Source organism: Xenopus tropicalis, chromosome 6, assembly GCF_000004195.4.
Source record: "Xenopus tropicalis strain Nigerian chromosome 6, UCB_Xtro_10.0, whole genome shotgun sequence".
NCBI classification, from domain to species: domain Eukaryota; kingdom Metazoa; phylum Chordata; class Amphibia; order Anura; family Pipidae; genus Xenopus; species Xenopus tropicalis.
The window spans coordinates 95,771,928-95,793,296 of record NC_030682.2 but is presented as its reverse complement, the minus strand read 5'-3'; positions in this window follow the sequence as shown (position 1 = coordinate 95,793,296).

The window sequence follows — 21,369 nt, the reverse complement described above, 5'->3', positions numbered from 1 at the left end:
GTTTATGAGCAGTCAACTACAATGTGTTTACCCCTACCACCTACAGTCTACCTTGAAGAAACCAAAATCAACAGCATTTTCCCCATCAAAGCAAGTAAAAGGACACATCACACATATAAACTTTACTCCTGTTACTTTCAGCATCCATAGAGACCAAACAGTTACCAAAAACAGATCCTTATTGTTTTGTCAAAAAGGAAATGAGATGCTCACAGATTCAGTCACTGGCATTTTCTTATATAGAATCTTACACACCCATCTGTACCTCTCAAACATTAATTTACGCCCTCTAATGCAAAAGTCAAATAGAGTTGCAAAAAGGATAATGAGGATTAACCAGATATAGATAAGCAAATCATTAAGTAAATTTAAAGTATTCGGTATATAACAAACCTTTCAAACATAAAAAGTGCAGTATCTGTCCAACCACATGATACCTTCAGATAAAAGAGTGAAATATTTGTTCTCACACAGACATAACGTTTTTCTGCTGATCCCAATGGAATGCTGAAGTTTGCTTGTATTTGGTAGCTTTTTTTTCCTACACTGGGTTGGAGATACTATGCAAGTGCTTCGTGCTTAAGCACTTGTGACACAGTTGCCCTTTGTGGCCTTGCACTTGAGTTGGGGACAATATTTTATAAACCTATCCATCTCATGGTTTTACCTGTTGATTGGGATGCATATCGTCTGATAGGTTAGGCACCATTATTGTAACATAAATTAGATGTTCCCTTAATACATTCTGATTATAACATATTAACCATACTGGCATAGCTCAGCACTGACTGTAATGATATTTACACTGGCTTACAGAAGTCTTGCTACTTGATTAACAACATACAAATTAATTTTGGCTGGAAGACGTTTTGTTATAATATATACTCAGCGCTGCATTAGTGATTAGAATGTATGTTCTTATAAGAAAGCATAGTTACTCTCTACTATTTGACAAATCAAGTGCACATCAAATGTAGCACTAATTTACTGAATTTAAAACCAAATGAAACTTTTTTTTATTGGCTTGTGACACCTGACCTGGATTTGATTGATTAGGGAAAAAAGAGGCTGTCGATGGATTGTTTGTGGGTTCTGATTTTCTGTAACAGCTAACAATCGACAATCAAATACAGCAATGATGTGGATTTTGACAGCTGAATTCATTATAGCCCATGGGAAACACAGTGGAATGGATTACTTCTTTAATTGAGCAGGGTGAGAAAACAGCAGAGAAAAATGAACTCCATGGAACAAGTCTACAACTTGACAGGATAACCTGAAGGCAGTACAGGTACATCTAGCAAAACAATGCCATTTCTGTATTAAGCATTACCATAACTAAAAGATTTTGCTAAAACCTGAAGGTATGAATGTTGAGTTTGCTCTTGTTTTGTGCAGCTATAATGTAACATCCTTAAGCTATGTTTAACTACATTAAATACAATATTTATTATGACACAGTTTAACTGTTGCTGCTGCTATTATATGTTTTACTTCATACTGCAAATATATTGTGAGTATACTATTGTGAATATAACAAATACATGCTATAAGTACTTGCTGTAAACGTGCCAAACTCTTGTATCTAATACAAGCTATTTTTACATTTGTTTCAACTAATATGTACATGTTGTATACCCATATGAAGACTGGAAAAAATCTTTCCTCTGGCTTCTTTCTTCAGAATTTCCATTGGTGCCTATTAAACACACACACACAGGACTGAGTAGTCAAGTGTGACCAAAGGTGTATTAGGGTGTTCCTCTACTGTGCAACCAGTTATGTAGCTTTCCAAGCCCCCAACTGGATGCAGATTTACCCTATGCTTAATGTTATTGTATTTCAATGAGCAATTTCTATAGTATTTCTAAAAGTAACTTGATCACAAATCATAGAGAATAAGGGAATCCATATGTGGCATCATTTATATGGTGGAAATGCTATATTTTATATACTGAACTTACTGTGCCAACAGAGAGGTTCAGCAGTCCAATAACAGTAATGATTCAGGCCTGCAAAGCTGTTTATCATATTGGCTCTTGATAGGCCCCTTTTGAATGTCAGTGACACTGCCCATTCTAAGGGGGAGATTTATTAAGACATGAATGCTTGGATCGTTTATTCGAATGCTCCGAGTGTATTTACGCTGGTTTTTTTGCGCTTGCACGAGTTTATCGTACGCTTGCGTGAAAAATTCGGAAAGGTTCTGCCGCTGTTTACAATCGTTCGGTACGAAAATTTCGTGACTTTCGGATATGATATTATCGTGACTAATACGATTTTTTCGGAAGCATTTTCTTGATATTTGCAATCTTCAGAAATTATTGTATCCAATCCGAATTTTTACCATTCGGGATTCGAACTCGTGTTTTAATGAATCGGCTCCTAAGTGTTCTCTGGGCAGCTCTTGAGAAGTGCAGAGGTTGTGAGAAATCATCAAGCACGAAATGTGGTTCATGTGTCACAGGGCTGATTATTGAATTTTGATGCAGGGTGCACTGAATTCTAATTCTGCCATACAATGTGAATCTGAGTTATTTACTAATTAGCCTTGTATAATGACTTTTTTACTATATATATAATATTTATTCTGAGCCTATCCATGGGATCAGGCAGCTGCTTGCAGCCTGGATCATGTGCTGCATCATTAATGGAGATGGTGAGCTACTGGAGACATTTCTAAAGGCACCAGTCTTCAACTGTAAAAGGCTGTGGTAGCCCTGAACTGGTACAAAAGCCAAAAACATAATGTGCAGAATTTATAGCTTACTTCTTTGCTAAATTATTGTTCTCCTTTAAGGATGAAAAAAATACTGCACACATGACTGTTTTTAATTTAAGGTATGCTTACACTTTTCACATGCACACAATGTGAAACACAGTCTTCTTCCTTGTTTGGTGGACAGTATGGTCATTTCATTGTAGACAGACGATAATACAGTAACTGTGCCTGCCATGCTCTGATATTTTGCTACATGTCTGAGTGCAGCAGGTACACCAATAGCATTTGCACTCCTTAACAAGGCCACCAGTCAGAAAAAAGTCTGTCTTTTGGGGCACATTTAAGACACATGTAATGTGCTGCAGCATCAATATAGGAGAGAGCACCCTGTGTCTCAGTCCCCTGTAAGTGCAAATATTTACTGTGTGCCTTTCAAGTGACATTAAAATAATTACAAACAAAATATCAGAAAGGATATACTGTATCTGTATATATGGTGTATGCTGATATACTGTCTCTATGTCTTTTATGCAGACCAAGAAAAAGCCCATTCTATCATAAGTCTAATATTTACAAGATGCAAGGTGTAAACCCACTGCCATTTGGTGTCTCCCTTTATCACAGAGTACAGGAGGTTTTTTTTTTACCTTCCTCTGGATCATCATCTGCTTTCATGAAGCCATTTCTGCCTCCCAGGATCACTTTGGCTCAGTGCAGACCTATGCAGAAGAGATCATCAGGGGAAGGGGGGGGGCGTTAAAGCCATGGTTTCACATGTCCAATGCTTGAGCTCTGGGCAAATTGAACTCACATTGTCTCCTCTTGATATGTAGTTCAATAAGCAGTGGGAACCCTGGTCACCAATGGGAATGGGTAGATGGTCAGGAGGTATAATTTGACTGGCCCAGTTTTGCCCAGATAAGACTAGAGGAATAAAGAGCATAAAATGGGATTTCTGGTTTATAACCCCCAGGCCAAGCAAACAGAGGCAGTACCTATTGTGCAGTACCTATTCCATCACAAATAAAACCATCTTAGACACCATATCCAATTTCACTACTTTATTTTATAATCTTGTCTGCCTGATGTCTTGGCCTTTAACAACTCCAAGTGTTAGCATGCAAAATAAGATATAAATAACTGTTCAGATGGATATTCTCAGTAAGAAACATCAGACTACATGTTATTTTTGAAATAATCCTAAATTTGGATTGTGCACAATATAGTTTAGTAATAAATATCAAATGGCAGTTGATGTCATCTACTTGGACTTTGCTAAAGCGTTTGATACTGTACCTCACGGAAGGTTAATAATCAAATTAAGGAATATTGGCCTAGAACATAATATTTGTAATTGGATAGAGAATTGGCTGAAGGATAGATTACAAAGAGTGGTGGTAAATGGAACATTTTCTAATTGGACCAGTGTGGTTAGTGGAGTACCGCAGGGGTCAGTCCTTGGTCCTTTGCTTTTTAACTTGTTTATTAATGACCTGGAGGTGGGCATAGAGAGTACTGTTTCTATTTTTGCTGATGATACTAAATTGTGCAAAACTATAAGTTCCAGGCAGGATGCTGCCACTTTGCAGAGCGATTTGACAAAATTGGAAAACTGGGCAGCAAACTGGAAAATGAGGTTCAATGTGGACAAGTGCAAAGTTATGCACTAAATATAAACGCGAACTATCTACTGAATGGTAGTTTGTTGGGGGTTTCCTTAATGGAGAAGGATCTGGTTTTTTTTGTAGATAACAAGTTGTCTAATTCCAGGCAGTGTCATTCTGTGGCTACTAAAGCAAATAAAGTGCTGTCTTGTAAAAAAAAGGGCATTGACTCAAGGGATGAAAACATAATTTTGCCCCTTTATAGGTCCCTGGTAAGGCCTCACCTTGAGTATGCAGTGCAGTTTTGGGCTCCAGTCCTTAAGAAGGATATTAATGAGCTGGAGAGAGTGCAGAGACGTGCAACTAAACTGGTAAAGGGGATGGAAGATTTAAGCTATGAGGTTAGACTGTCGAGGTTGGGGTTGTTTTCCCTGTAAAAGAGGCGCTTGCGAGGGGACATGATTACTCTGTACAAGTACATTAGAGGGGATTATAGGCAGTTAGGAGGTGTTCTTTTTTCCCATAAAAAAAATCAAAGCACCAGAGGTCACCCCTTTAGAATAGAGGAACGGAGCTTCCATTTGAAGCAGCGTAGGTGGTTTTTCACGGTGAGGGCAGTGAGACTGGGGAATGCCTTCCTAGTGATGTTGTAATGGCAGATTCTGTTAATGCCTTTAAGAGGGGCCTGGATGAGTTCTTAAACAAGCATAATATCCAAGGCTATTGTGATACTAATATCTAGTAGTATTACCTAGTTAGTATTAGTGGTTGTATATATAGTTTATGTATGTGAGTGTATAGATTGGTAAGTATAGATTGTGTGTGCTGGGTTTACTTGGAAGGGTTGAACTTGATGGACTCTGGACGTTTTTCAACCCTATGTAACTATGTAATATACATTTGCACTTGTGCATCTATTCCAGTGAAATGTTGTACAGGTATCGGACCCCTTATCCGGAAACCCGTTATCCAGAAAGCTCCGAATTACGGAATGCCTGTCTCCCATAGACTCCATTTTAATCAAATAATTCAGAATTTTAAAACTGATTTCCTTTTTCTATGTAGAAATAAAACAGAACCTTGTAATTGATTCCAACTAAGATATAATTAATCCTTATTGGATGCAAAACAATCCTATTGGGTTTGATTAATGTTTTATTGATTTTTTAGTAGACTTAAGGTATTGAGATCCAAATTACGGAAAGACCCCTTATCCGGAATACCCTTGGTCCCGAGCATTCTGGATAATGGGTCCTATACCTGTATTTGTATCCATTTACTGTATAAATGGATGTGGCAGATGATGGCTGGGACTTACAGAACTGTAAAACTGGGACTTAGAAAGTATAGGACTATTAAAGCTGCTGCATGCAGGGGTCAGTGCCAAAAAGACATGCCAAAAGTAAGCAGGTGCTGTTGATAGATGTTTAAATCACCAGCTACAGGGCAGTGAGAACTTATTTTTCATGAAAATAAGAAAGAGCATTACTGACAGGACCCCATTTCTATATAGGCTCCCAAGGTCCTGTACCTAGTGCAGCTGCTTAAAGAAGTAAGCCTAAATAATGAATAGTGCTAAAAATGCCATATTTTATATACTGACCTTGCTGCACCAGCCTAAACTTCCAGCATCTCTATAGCAGAAATGATCCAGGACTTGTCACAGGGGGTCAGCATCTTGGAAAGTGTCTGCAACACTCACATGCTCAGTGTGCTCTCAGCAGCTGTTGAGAAGCTAAGTTTAGGGGTCATCACACATTATCAAGGAGAAAATTAGGTCTGCCTGTCATATAAGCTGATTATTAAATTCTGATACTAGTTTCACTGGTTTCTGAGCTGCCATATAGCAATTATTTGTAGTAATTACTAATCAACCTTATATTGTGTATGTATTCTACATGAATGTATCCTACATATACAGCATATTGTGAATCGGTCCCTAAGCTCAGGTAACTGACAGCAGCACAGAGCATGTGCAGTGAATGAGCAGAAAAGAACATGGGGAGCTACTGGGCATCTTTGGGGGCACAGATCTTCCCTGCTAAAGGGCTGTGGCTGGCTTGGGATGGTACAGAAGCACAAAACATAAGGTACATTTCTGCCCTACTTCTCAAGTTAGGCTTTAGTTCTCCTAGGGCAGCATTGCGCCTAAATACAAAACTGCCTGTTTTCTTCCCAGCACACATTAACTGGGTAACCCAAAAAAATCAATATGGTCTTCTTCTCACTAGGTTGGCTATGCTATTTTAATGTATACATTTTGCTGGGTGTATACTTGTTTTAAGCATTCATTTATAGAAGTTTAAACATGCATGGCCAATCATTATTATTAATAATTTCTTTTTTTGCACCTGTAATATTAAAACCTCTGTGCTGAAATCAGAAATTAATCTGAGATAAAATCTCAAGCACAACCCCTCCCACTATGGTTTATTTTAAAAAATGGCTAAAATAGTCACACACATTCTAGATATTTTTAGATTACTGTTTCTTCTGTTCAGCAGTTCTATTTCTAATAAGCCTTTTTAGCTCAATGTGATATTTTTAGCAACTTTTATCATAGATTGACTAGTTCATGTACCAGAGGCAGAGCACCCATATTAACATAAAAACATCCATTGTAGAGCTTGCGGCTTAGAATTAAATTGATCTGGAGAATTATTTTTTATGATAATAATCTATATTTTTCATCAGTGTACACAGTTGGAAACTCAACACTAATATGTCAATCTGCAAATTGAATTTACTTGTTATGGTTTGTTCTACGATTCTGAAATAGGGAAAAAGTCAAATTGCTTCTGCAATCACAAACATCTATCCCAAAAAGGTATACGGAATAGCAACGTTTCAAGCAACTGTCTATAGTCAAAATCTGGTTTCTAGTTCATAATGAGATTTAAGGAACCAAGATACTATTTTGTATGAAACAGATTAGTATGAAATGAGTTAGAATCCTTATCTTGTTTATGCCAGAATTCTCTGCAGAATGCTGGGGGCATGCAAACCGATTTGTTTCATATGAAAATAAATATACCAATAAAGATAATTACAATTGTGATTGTGTGTACATTTGTTCTCATAGGAATAGCACCTTTCATATTTATGCAAATGCTGAAGTCAAATTTTTTTCTCATTAAATGCAACAGGAAATAAAATGAAATGAATTTACTAAAATGATTATTACAAAAACCTGTATGATTATTTGTTCTGCATATAGAAATGTGAGGGATAAGATATAAGGGTTCCTGAACACTTTGGCTGATGAAGGGACCTAAAACACAGATCCTGAAGCTTATAATTATGTTCTGTTGAGTTGACAATTAAGTGTATCTCTTTAATTGAGCTTCTTTCTGCTTCTGTAAGGGGCCAACATGGTGCAACATTGGTCTGCAAGGCCTTTCGTTTCATCCGGCAACGTATGATTTAACAAAGTAGGCAAAGGGTATCAATTAATCCTTGTTTTAAATCAGAGGTCTGTTAAATGCAGTCACTTTTCTATATGTTGGCAGAAAATCAATCATATAACAAGGCAATTCAAGGCACCCAAGTCACATTTGCAAGTGTGTCCTGACCTAACTTGATTTCTCCACTTTTATATTTCCAAAAATAACAAAGGTCAGGCTAAATATGGGTGGCATAAGAGAGCTAATCACATTGTAGTACAATGACAAAACCTCTAGGCAAACAGCTAACCTGGCTGGCAATTTAGTAACACTATTAGTTCAGCCATTATAATTTCTGCATGCATTTTCAAATAATGTTTTTTAATCCATGTGACAGCATAGGACTAATATCTCACTAGCATAAGGGACATGACTTTGCATATTCTTTCTGTGTTTTTTTTTTTACCTACATTTCCTTCCATAGTAAAAAATAATCATATAAATACTAATGATTTAGCAGGCAACTCAAGACCTTAAAGTAAGAATATCTGTAAAGCAGGGAAATAAAATAGAGGTGCAATATAAAACATTGCCAGTAGTGTGGCATCTAGGAGGACAAGGAGGGAAACATGTAACCCAACATGTTTCTGCCACCGAGGGAGTTGTCATACAAATACAGAAACAAGCAATAGTATCATGAAGTCAAAAGAAATATATATCCTTAAGCCATTTCTTGTCTCTTCTTTTACCTAGGTGAAGGTGGGTCCTATTACTTATTTTTTTCTGTTAAAAGAAAACTATACCTCCAAACATAATTAAAGCTCTACTTTAAATAAAAAAATTGCCGTTTTCAGTACTAAGGGCCGCCCCCTGTAATCATTCAATTCACAGCGCACACAAACAAATCAAGAGCACACATACAGTACAGTAATGTTGAGTCAAATCAGCCAATAAATGGACACAGTTCTGTCTTTTACTTCTACACTTCTACTTGTTACAGTTAAAGCTGCATTATTTCTGGTCAGGTGATCTTTGAGGGAGCATACAGACTATCACAAAATGGTAGCTCAAGGTAATAGATGTAGGATAATACATGTAGGGCAGTTTGGTAAGATTCTTTAATAGGCCACTTAATAGGATATAAACTATCTGTTGGTTAAGCAATGGTTTTGGGGGTATAGTTTTCCTGTAAATTGGAGTAATGCCTAAGCAGAAGGCAGGACAAACTACTATAAAATATGACATAAATTGTTGCGGTTTTTTAATAAATATTATGGGCAAAGAATAAAACCTGAGGAAAAATATGATACCATGTCCACTAAAATAAGATTATTTTGTTGATGATAGGCAATGAAGCCAACAGAATGTTTCTGTTTACAAGTACAGAATGGGGAGGGTTAGGGTTTTCTACCTACAAAACTTGACATTGATTATGAATATAAAAAGCATTCCCAATTGGTGAAAATGCACTGTAGTGATAAGAGTATAGAGAAAGTTCTTAAGAATCACTGTTCAGTAACAACCAATCGGATCTTTGCCTTCATTTTTCTTTTTTTTTTTTGCTTTGGGGCCACTGAGGACTAATTATCTTCTCAGAGAAGGGTAAACCTGTTGATATTAGGGAAATCTGCCTATTCTAACGGGCAAAGTCACTTGCCACTAGCTTGGTTTTATTTCTTGTTTTTATTTCTTGTGAATACTGCACTACATTCAGCATATGTTAGACACATGGTGCAGTGGAAAGTACAGTGCTTTTTCACCCTTCAAATAATTTCATTTTTTCCTCTATTTTCTCATTTTATAGGCTTTTATTTCAGTTACTTAGTACTTTTTAGTTGCCTTACTTGCTCTTAGCATTCAAAGAAAATTTGATTTGTGTGGAGGCCAATTCCTCTGAAAAATACAGTGTGGCTTTGGGAGTTAAGCCAACAGAAAGGAGTGTATTATGTGTAATGAGCAGCCGGCCAGTCCATATGTCAGGCTGTGCCACAAAGGCTTTCTCTGCACATCCACCATGTCAAAAAGGATTACTAAGGACAATTAATCCAGCAGATATTATTAACAGTCTAGAGCAGTCCACAACTTTTCTGTTTAGTGTGTAACAGATGCCACAGTCCAGTTTATTGAAAGACTGCTCTTTGTATGAGCAAAGAGATGGTGTGCACTAATTGTCCTCTCTGTCTAATAATGGCAGTCATAATTAAATAATATGAAATGAGCCATATTTTCCTAATGGAAAACTTGGCTTAAACTGAACACCAGCTGCAGTATCATATGAATGCAAACATTTGTTTTGAAAGTGAAATAAGATTTTCTTAAATGTATTTTAATAATAATGATTCGGTCTATCTGTATGGAATATCAAAATGCAAACTGCTTATTTGCATCTGTTTGACAATGAAGCATTGACTCGGCATCTCAGATCAAAAGGAGTATGCTAAATAACGGAATAACTAAGTTTATTGATTGCACTCGAAATGGCACCTTGCTCACCGCAATTACAGATGTACATTAGCCCTTATGTCTAATAACTAAAGGCTCCTATACAGCTTCTAGATAAAGGATCCCATACCTGTATTCTGGGATTGAATGTTTTGGTAATATCATCAACAGTTTATTGATGTATCTTCCATGGTGTAACTGCTCCTGTTGGTTAGTAAACCTAGTCATGCTTTGGTTATGTGCATGCGTTAACTGTATACAGTAATATCTAAATATGTAATAACTGTAGTCTGATAATGTTTACTGAATTCTCACCTTCCTTGCCTTGACAGGGTATTCTTTTTGCCATTGCCTTAATAATTTATCCCATGTCCCTTGCTCTTTTCCTTGCACCAAAATAATATATATTTTCTCCTTTGCCCCACCCTGGACCCTAAGCTTAACAAAGTACCCATTTATTCCAGCACTTGCCTTTAGACAGAGAGTAATGCTAAATTTGTCTAATTTCCAAAAAAATGGTTAAAGTGAAGTTCATTTGTAATTATAATACATACAAGTTTGATAACACTGTCCCATGAATATATGAAGTTCTACTTTTCTACTTAATTCTACTTTGAAGCAACAATAATTGTTTCTAAACTGCCTGAAATTTTGTAATTATTTAATGTAATCTAAATATGTTACTATACATTATAAAACATGCATTTTGATTGAAAACTCATCATATGTGTCTGTAAACACAGCAGCTAGGCCTCTCTCTCATCAGCATTCTCCTGTCATAGACTCCTTCAGGTCAGGCTGTAACCTTTGCTAAGTCTGTAGAGGCAATCTGCCCAAAGTCATGCGCTTCAGTGATAATTCCAGTGTTATCTAGCAAATGTCATTCCCAGGGGCTTTAAGAAAGAAGTCTATTATACTTGGTGGCATAATGTAGAATCTACCAAAATATATTGATAATTGTAATGGCCAAATGTAATTATGTATAGCATAAAGAACATTCTTCAGTGAAAATGTTGTTAAAAAACCCACTATCCAGAAAGCTTTAAAACCCAGCAATGTATTATAAGACAGTGAGTACCTTTTACAGTATAACAACTAGACCCCTTATCCAAAATGTCCCAAGCATTCCAGATAACAGGTCCCATACCTGTATTTATGTTTTAACAGTCAGATAGTATACATCCATAAGCTGGTGTAATTCAAAAAAGACTTTTCAGTTGCAACTTGGTAGATAAGTAGTAATGTGTATGACTTTACGAACAACATTTTATGTATAAATATACATGTTATGTATAAATAGGAAGATGGACAGTGGTTGTTCTTGGTGCCAGTGAGATACTGTTCTGTTTAGTATAGTATATAACTATGAGACAGACGGTATTCTTTCACTTTTCAAAGCACTGTAAGGCTCCATCTAAAATATGCAATATCTAAGAATACAAAGACTGACAAAGATTCGATATATAAGGCAATGTTAGCCATGCTGTTATTGCTTACATTGGATAAGAGGTGCTTAAAGGTAGATGATTACTATGTATAAATATTAACCGGGCCATGCAATAAATTTTGTGATGCCTTAATCACTTGTAGACACAGTCCACAAACAAGAGAATTAAGGGGTGCAAGAGACAATATGCCCCTCCTTCTGCCCCAGTTGCAACAGTACAGTTGCTGCAATTCATAACGACAGGGAGGCATGAAGATTGGGGTTGGCTTTTGCAATTTGCACACTGCCTTTCTAATAGTAAGTGATTCCTACAGGGTCATCACTCGGGGATAAAATAAATGAGGTTTCATCTACATCAGGGATCCCCAACCTTTCTTACTCGTGAGCCACAGCCAAATGTAAAAAAGACTTTGAGAGCAAGCATCAACAAGCATCATAAAAGTTCATGGAGGTGCCAAATAAGGGCTAAGATTGGCTATTAGGCAGCCTCAATGCACACTATCAGCTTACAGGATGCTTTATTTGGTAGTAAATCTTGTTTTTATTCAACCAAAACTTGCCACCAAGTCAGGAATTCAAAAATAACTACTTGGTTTGGAGGCACTGAGAGCCACATCCAAGGGGCTGGTGAGCAACATTTTGCCCCTGAGGCACTGGTTGTGGATCACAAAATTAATAACTATAATAATTAAAGGGCACAGACTCTGCACAGGGGAAACAATAGTATTTTTCTAAGAAAAGCCCCTTGTCAAGCCCTGGGAGGTAGCTCTGCAAGCGGTCATGTTGGTGTACACACATGGGCATAATGATCGAGTGCCCCAGATTACCCATTATGCACGTCTCATGTAGGATTTGGGACTTATGGGCCAAAATGCTTGATAGGGTGCTTTTCTAAAAAAAAAAATTAGTCTGCACCAGCGAGGGAAAAAATGTTTAGAAGATGGGTGCCTTTTAATCCCCCCCCCCCACATAACAGATATATATATGTGTGGTGGGGTTACTTCCAAGGGCAATAATGAAGAGTTAAAAGAGCTCACAAGTTTCACAAATATCAGCTAATGCATAACAATAATAATCAAAAGAAAAAGAGAAAAACATACTGCTTTTTTTGAAAGAAGCTTTTATGTATATTTGGATGGAGACATTCTGAAAGTGTTATGTAAGTCATTTTTAAACTTCTCTGCCTGGTGACAGACAGGCAGCTGCATCATCCGATTACTTCCAGACTAGACTGTCTCGTAGCAGATATAACATTTTTGTATTTGAAGGTTTATCCTATAATCTCCGTTACAGCTAAAATTGTTTTGGCTGTGGGAAAAGTTTTTCTCTTTTTTTAATGTTTTGTCTCAGTAAACTGTAAATGATCTTAATTCTTTCTGCTGATTTTACTTTATTCTTTAATATATGCTTATATAAAGAATTGCATGTAAACACTGCCCTTCAGTTTTAAATATATATAGTGGTACAATAACCCTAAAATAAAGAAGAAAGAAAAGCAGAAGGACATCCCAGAATGAGATGTGCAGAATAACAGAACTGTACCCTCATACCGAATAGTCAGTATATGTGTTCAATTAATTAGTTGTCACCTTTGAAAAAATGGGTGGGGGTTGAACAGTGCTGTATTTAGGTCTGATGCCACCCTAGGCATTGACCTAAATACGCCCCCCCAGATTGCACAAGTGACAGAACGCATAGTGTGATGTCACTTCCAGTAGCATATGATGTCACTTCTGGTAGCATGACTCCACTTCCATATGAATGACATCACACAAGCCGTGTTGAGCAGTGAACCCCCACACCACCCCAACTGGGTGATTTTTCATTTTTTTTTCTTTATAAAAAAGGAAATTATTATATAAATAAATTATATAAATAAATACAAAACTGGGTTGGAAGGGAACTCTGTCATACAAGCAGGAGAGGAAGTTGTGTAGCTGAGTAAGGGATAAACCAACAAAAAACTATGAGTATGATTGCGGGCGGTGGTTTAAGGTTTATTAGACATGTACGTGGGTTCGGAGCAAAAGATAGTCAGAACTACAGAACAAAGACAGCACAGGGTTAATATAGACTTTGTGACAGTAGCATATGTTATAAGAAACGTATAGGCAAAGGTGTTACCATTTTACAATTGTATGCGCAAATCTGTTCAAAGCACATAAAACAAGGTCTTTGCCAAATAGGTGGTTCTGTCTTCAGGGCTATAGCTGATGTAACTAAGGCTAGTTTAAGAACAATCCAAGCTTAATCCAAGTTAGGGGGGAACCTGTGGGTGAATCTGCACACACAGAATGTATTACTTATCATTAAGGTTGCAGGTGTGCCATACTGCAGCAGTTACTTCACAAAATCTACGCTACCAATATTTGTATTAAATGTATATAATGCAAATAATAATGCAATGCAGGCCCTGAAAGTGATTTGTATAAGTAAAATTTACAAAAAGCTAAACAAAATATTCAAACCATTTTTTTAAAAATAGATTTGGCTTTATATTTGTTCATTGGACTTTACACTAGACTTGTGACTGAAATGGACGCCCATTTCAGTCACAAGTCTAGTGTACTGTGTGGTTTTGGTTGTCAGTAATGTATTTGGTTAAAAACTTTATTTAGTGCAAGGCAAGATGCAAAGTGCAAAAACAGGCACAAAGCACCATGTTTTTTTACACTCTTGCACCCTGCCTGGCATTTTAAGCTGCAGACCTTTGCACTCTGTATTGTTGGACAAAGACCTTAAAATGCCCCATGCATATACCACTACCTATATTTGCCAGTACTGTATTTATGAAGATGCCGGTGGGGTACGCCCATAGTAATCTTCCTGCATACTCGTTTCCCACCACTTACAGAAGCACCGGTGTTCCCAGGGTTTAAAGGGTCTGTATTTACCACCCACCCTAAAAAATATACTCCCACTGGAGCGGGGCTGTGCATGTTGCACTAGAGTTTTATTCAAGCACAAGTTGCACAACACAACAATGCCCTTTATTAAAAGGGAGGTTCACCTTTAAGTTAACCTTTCGTATGTTATAGAATAGCCAATTCTGAGCAACTTATTAATTGGTCCTTATTATTTTTTTTTTTTATTGTTTTTGAATTACTTGCCTTCTCCTCCTGACTCTTTTGAGCTTTCAAACGGAGGTCTCTGACCCCGGCAGCCAAAAAACTATGGCTCTGTGAGGCTACAGTTCTATTGTTATTGTTACTTTTTATTGCTTATTTTTCTATTCATGTCCTCCTCTATCCAAATATCAGTCTCTCATGCAAAGTACTCCCTGGTTGCTAAGTTAATTTGGACCCCAGCAACCAAATAGCTGCTGAAACTCCAAACTGGAGAGTTGCTGAACAAAAAGTCAGAGAATTAAAAAAACTATAAATAACACAAAATGAAGACCAATTGCACATTGTCTTAGAATGTTATTCTCTACATCATACTAAAAGTTAACTCAAAGGTGAACAACCCTTTTAAGCCAGTTTAAAAAAAATCTATAATCATATACTCTTTATTTTACTTTGTCAAAGTTTGGTTGGATGCATACTACAGATGCTTCCAGATATTCTGGTCCAATATATTGCAAAAAACAAAATTATACTTAAATCTCCTAAATTAATTAATACTAAATTCATTGAACATAATTGCCTAGAAACTAATTTATGCTAGTTTTGAGACATAGGTGGATTTTAATGAAGGTCTAGGGAGGCTAAGGGGCTGATTTACTTACCCACGAACGGGTCGAATGGAGTCCGATTGCGTTTTTTTCGTAATGATCGGTACTTTGCGATTTTTTCGTATGTTTTGCGATTTTTTCGGATTCTTTACGAATTTTTCGGATCCAATACGATTTTTGCGTAAAAACGCGAGTTTTCCTATCCATTACGAAAGTTGCGTAAAAAGTTGCGCATTTTGCGTAGCGTTAAAACTTACGCGAAAAGTTGCGCATTTTTCGCGTAAGTTTTAGCGCTACGCAAAATGCGCAACTTTTTACGCAACTTTCGTAATGGATACGAAAAACTCGCGTTTTTACGCAAAAATCGTATTGGATCCGAAAAATTCGTACAGAATCCGAAAAAATCGCAAAACATACGAAAAAGTCGCAAAATATTCGTTTTCAAGTCGGAACTTTTCCAATTCGGGTCGGATTCGTGGGTTAGTAAATCAGCCCCTAAGCCTCCCCAAACCTAAATCTTTCTAAATTTAGCTTAACTTGTCTGTAAAATGATGCTATAGAAGCGACTAACTGAGGGAGACAGCTGGTTTAAAAACTTACATTAGCATGGCACTGATAGTGTGCTATAGAAAGAAGGGTTAAGATATGAAGAGGTGCAAGTGGAAGGACTTAATAATAATCTATCACCTGTGATGTTGCCTATAGCAACCAATCAGTAATTAGATTTGAACAGTCACTGGTGCCTTTTGTCTCCAATGTTAATAAATATGCCCCTATGTGTACTGAACCTTGCTGGCAGAGGAATGATAATTTCATAATTTATGCTCAGACTCTGCTGCTCTTGCCTGCCCTTCCTCCCAGTGTAAATGTAACCACTAGGGGGAGGGTCTACATGGAGAAATCACAGAGCAGGGAAACCCATGTAGAGAGGAGGTAAAGGTGTGTAGTGTAACTTATTAGTAAGCTGCTATGCTATATGATTCTTGTGGTATATGGGAACTAAATTAATTTTTGCAGCCCCCATTCTGCGCCCCCCAACTCCCTGCCCTAACCCCCAGCGCCATTGCCAATGCGCAGACACAACACCCCCCCCCGGACGTGATCGTGCACGTTTAAACTCCCATATGGAGCAGTGGGGAGAGGTGGAATCTTGGCATGACCACACAACAGCATGCAACACAAGATTTTGAATAATCCTACAATATCTGATCCCCATAGGGTGAAATCACTTTCTCACTTGTGTGCAGTGGCTTGAAATAAAAATATTTTTAAAGCAGTGAATCTGCATGAAGGTGCTCTACTCTTCCTATACACCAAAAGGCTAAGTGGTGAGCCATTGGGGATTGATGCATCATGCTTGCAAGCAGTAAGGCTGAAATGAAATGTCAGATCAGATAAAGGGCCAGATTCAGTCCAGTGAGAAAAAGGTTTATCACATAACTCATGGACTAGATTCAATTTAAGATGCAATTCCATTCAGAAAAACTCATAACAAAGTTTCTATAGAAAAAAACTGGAACTGAATTTGGAGAAAACTGTTTCCATTTTGTCCATGAGTTTTCACTTAATTAATCATGAGCTAAGTTTTTCTCACTGAACTGAATCTGGCACAAAGTCACATCCGACAGTCAACGTATGGATAAAAATGCAGCATGCAGTGCAGGCACATACAGTAGTGTGAGATGGAGATGTAGTTTACACATCAGACTTTTGTAACAGTCCCATTATACTTTGACCCACATGACTATATCCGACGTCAGATGCGCTTTGTCAATCTGACACCATCCAACAAAAGTGCTCATGGAGCTTAGCCCTAAAGGACCAATATCACCAACAAATTGGGTTTTTTAGTAACTTGCACTGCTACAAACTACATTTTTACTTTAGTAACTTAAATTTTCAAGTGTGTGACAAAAATACGACAACATATTGTTAGTAAGCTTAGTGTGTTGACTGTAATTGCAGATAGGTACTTCACATTTTTTAGCCTCTGCAAACAAACAATTCACCATCATATGCTATTAGAGATTAATTCTGTGCTTCTTCTATATTGTGAGCTTGTCAGTGTTGAAATGTGTTGCTGGTGTTTAATAATTAATGTCATACAATTGCTTCAGATAATACAAAATACTGAGTACAGAACATGATGTCCTTGCAGGAGATGACATTGCTCCTTTGTTTTACAAGTCTGATAGGCTGCATTTGTCATATTTTTCAGCTGTTTGATATTAATTCTTGTTTACTGTTATCAAAGGTAGAAACCATTTGTTATGATTGCCAAAAGCTGCACCAGACAAACCAAATTAGGTTTTGAATGAGTAAATGATTTTTGCAAATTAAGAGACTGAAATTTAGAAGACTTTTCTTATTTATCTGGAAAAAGATTTACTGCCAAAAAGTTCACCTAAGGATTTGTTTATCTTATTTGAGATTTAAATTCTATGAACTGCATACACTGGAAAATGTTTAATATTACATCAAACAAATATTATAAAGCATAATATTTCAATGTTTTGCCCAGTGGTCACTATCATTCTTCTGTAAGAGAGACAGAATGCAGTGGGTCTCTACTGTTTTTTCTAGTGGTTTGACATTTAACTAGTTAAAGTTATTTTAATTAATATTTAAATGAACAATTGGGTTTTATATATGGAAGATATGGAATAATTAAGAAATACATTAGCAGAGGTGAACAAATTATTATTAAACACCATATTAAAGGAATACTGTCAGGGCAAAACATGTTTCCAAACCCATCAGTTAATTGAACTTCTCCAGCAAAAAAAGGTATCTTTTGCCTATTGTTTTAATTTGGGAATATTGAAGGTTTTTTTAATTTGTGTTCATACAAACCAGCACATGTTTTTGTACATTACAGTCTCAAAGAAAGAAACTGCGGGCAAAGACAAAAATGAATCTAGTTAGTGGTAGACGGTCCACTAAAGGCTTGCAGAATGGAGCACTGTAGTTACAAATACAATTCAGTTGAGCTCTAGATTTGGAAGATTTCTACACAAAGAAGGCTCAGAAACCCACACAGTTTTTATGGTTCTTGCAGTTTCCTAAGGTTCTAAATCAAAGCCCACTGATCTGCTTAATCTAGACTAGGGCATACATGTAGCCTATTCATTTGAGGCAGAAATGTATTAATCTCTCTTCTTGATATACAGACAAAATGCAAAAATGCAAAAATGCTCAGGGATATTTCTGTAATTTGGATCTCCATACCTTTGCTTCCAATAAGTATTAATTCTATTTTAGTTGGTATCAAGTACAAGCTACTGTTTTATTATTACAAAGATAAAGAAAATAATTTTTAAATATTTGAATTACTTTCTTATAATAGAGTCTATAGAAGATGGCCTTTTCATAATTTGGAACTTTCTGGATACGGGTTTCCAGATATGAGATCCCATACCTGTATATATAACCAACCAGTATGCATTGTTCTACGGTGATAAGGCTATTGCTGCTCTTCCCAATTTTTTTTAAGTTAATCATTTTTTTTTTACACTCCTTCTGTTATTTCTTCTCTTTTTCTCTTACCCAGGTTTGACTATGCTGTTTAAGTGAAAGGATCCAAGAGAGAGTTGGGCAACTGTACCTTGCAAGTAAAGTCCAAGGACAAATACGGTAATAATAAAAGACTGTGTTCAATGCCCTTGCTTAAGACATGTCTGTACAGTAGAGTCTACAGACAAAAGAAAGGTGTTTAGCGCAATAGAAAGGGAAATATAGGGCGAGAAATCAGTTAATAGCAGTTTTAAGATGGCAGGGTTATTATTTTGAAAAAATAGAGACAAGAGGAAGGAGTAAAAAGAAAAGACACACATAGCATTAAAAGTGAGTTGATGGTAATTATTAGTGTAGAATGTTTAAAATGGAACCAATGTAAAATGTGAATAGGGACAGAGACAGGGTAGCAATAAATAGATGTGATAGAATATAAGTAAAAATAAAACTAGGTAAAGAAATAAAGATTAATAACATAGAGAAAAATTAGAAGAAGACAAAATAAAGGAGCTGTTCGTACATATACAATTCCTATTAGTGAAAGGCCTTACGTTTATAATTTTACATTTCATTTACAATTCATCTTATTGTTATGGAAAACTATATTTGTGTATATATTTATATATTTATTGTATATTCTACTGGGGAGGAAAAAAAAGAAACACAGGTAATTAAAGTAGAAAAAAAAGTAAATTTCAACCAATACAAAAAAGACATCTGTAGTTTATTATTCTCCTGTATCACTATAGCATCCTCTGTGTAATGCATGTTTATGAATTGACAGGATACATTGTGGAGGCAAATTTAAATGAATAAACTGGAGTGTTATGTTGACAACTTATTAAAAATTTAATGGATTTCTAACCCTTAGGTTACTTTATTTTTACAGTTAACATTCTCTCCTGAAAAAGTAATACAAAAGTGTCAGAAAGCCTGGATGATAATAGCTCAAGGCTTCTTTCCAAAAATAAAATACAGTCTATCTCTGTCAGTTCATTTTGAGCAACATGTTTTACATGAATTACTCAAGAGCCCAATAATTCATTTTGTCGAGAAAAACTGAAGAAATCAGTTGGATAAAAAGTGTGTGTATATCTTCAAAAAATATTTTCAGGTATTCTGCAGCTAGAATGATATAACTGAACTTATTTTGTTATCCCATAATATAGCAAATTTCTGTCTGATTTTGTTTGGGATTTGTTGTAACTCAGTAGGGTACCTTGATTGTGCCTGATGCTAAGGTAGACTTCGAATAAGATCATTTTTGTACAGTGTCAAAGTAAAACTTTACTGTTGATGTCTATAATGTGTTATTAGCTTCTTTGGCATGCCTGTGTGTAAAGCAATTTTATTTCCTTGTACACATAAAACAGAGCTGTCCTCCAAATAATTTTATAGCCTAAAACAATCTTAAAACCTAAAATTATTTCACATAGCTGTCAAAACTGTGTTTTAGACAGTAGGAATATATTTGCTGATGTTTTGCTGATATAGGACAAGCTTGGGAAAATGACTTTCATGTGGATGTCAAAGTACCTATATGCACTTATGGGAATAGCACATTCCCATTGCCTGTTTCATTGCATGTATACAGTATTTTGACAATTGCTGTTTTTGATGAATATTTTGTAGATACCATCACTGCTCCTGGAGCTCCTGTATCCATGCAAGTATGTAAGCATTCACCTTCTAGATTGAGCCATAGTTATAGTATTAGGAGGTGTACGAAAGTAAAACAATGATTAAAATGTTGGAAAATTCAAAGCATAGATGGATTCTGTAAAACAGTCCATGATTTTTCACATAATTTCAGGGCTACTAACCCATTCCAGCCATTAAGATGCCTGTTCTCAAATAGTAGAACAATACTTATTTTGAGCTAATTGGTTGTTATGGGTAACTAGAGCTTCCAATTTCCACTGAATTGTTTAAAACAGTGATCTTGCCAATGTTTCTCAGTTTGGACAAAATAAATCATGGCATTCTAGTTGCTGTACATTAGATGGACACCTTTGGACTGCTGATATATATTTGTTGACTATAATTCTCCTACTATAATGCTATGTCTATCTTCACATTGAGTTTATACATAAGGTTATCTACAGTTATGGCAAATCATTACATGCAATGTTTTACTAGATAATTTAAGCATTAAAATGTATTTTGCTGCTTCTAAAGTAACTTCACAGTGGAAGTTTTGGATGTCTTAAAGCTTCTGATTTATTTGAGTCAATTGGGATTAAAATGCTAAAATACATCCTAAGGCAAATTTTCCTTACAATGGGAATATTAATATGCTCTGTTGTGATCAAGACGGAAGAAGCTGACAGTGCTTCATATCTTCTTTAATACTGCTATGCCGTCAGTATATCTGAGTACTATTTAAACAAACAATTCTTATTTTTTGTCCAATATCCTTTTTCTCTGTAACAATAAAACAGTATACTTGATGGTAACTAAGCTGTATGAATCCAAATTGATAGCAAAAAACAATTGTATCTTTTTTTAATGCTTTAGGGGCAGATTTATTAAAGGTCGTATTTTTTCTGTGAATATTTTGTGTAAATTTTTTGCTGTAGAAATCA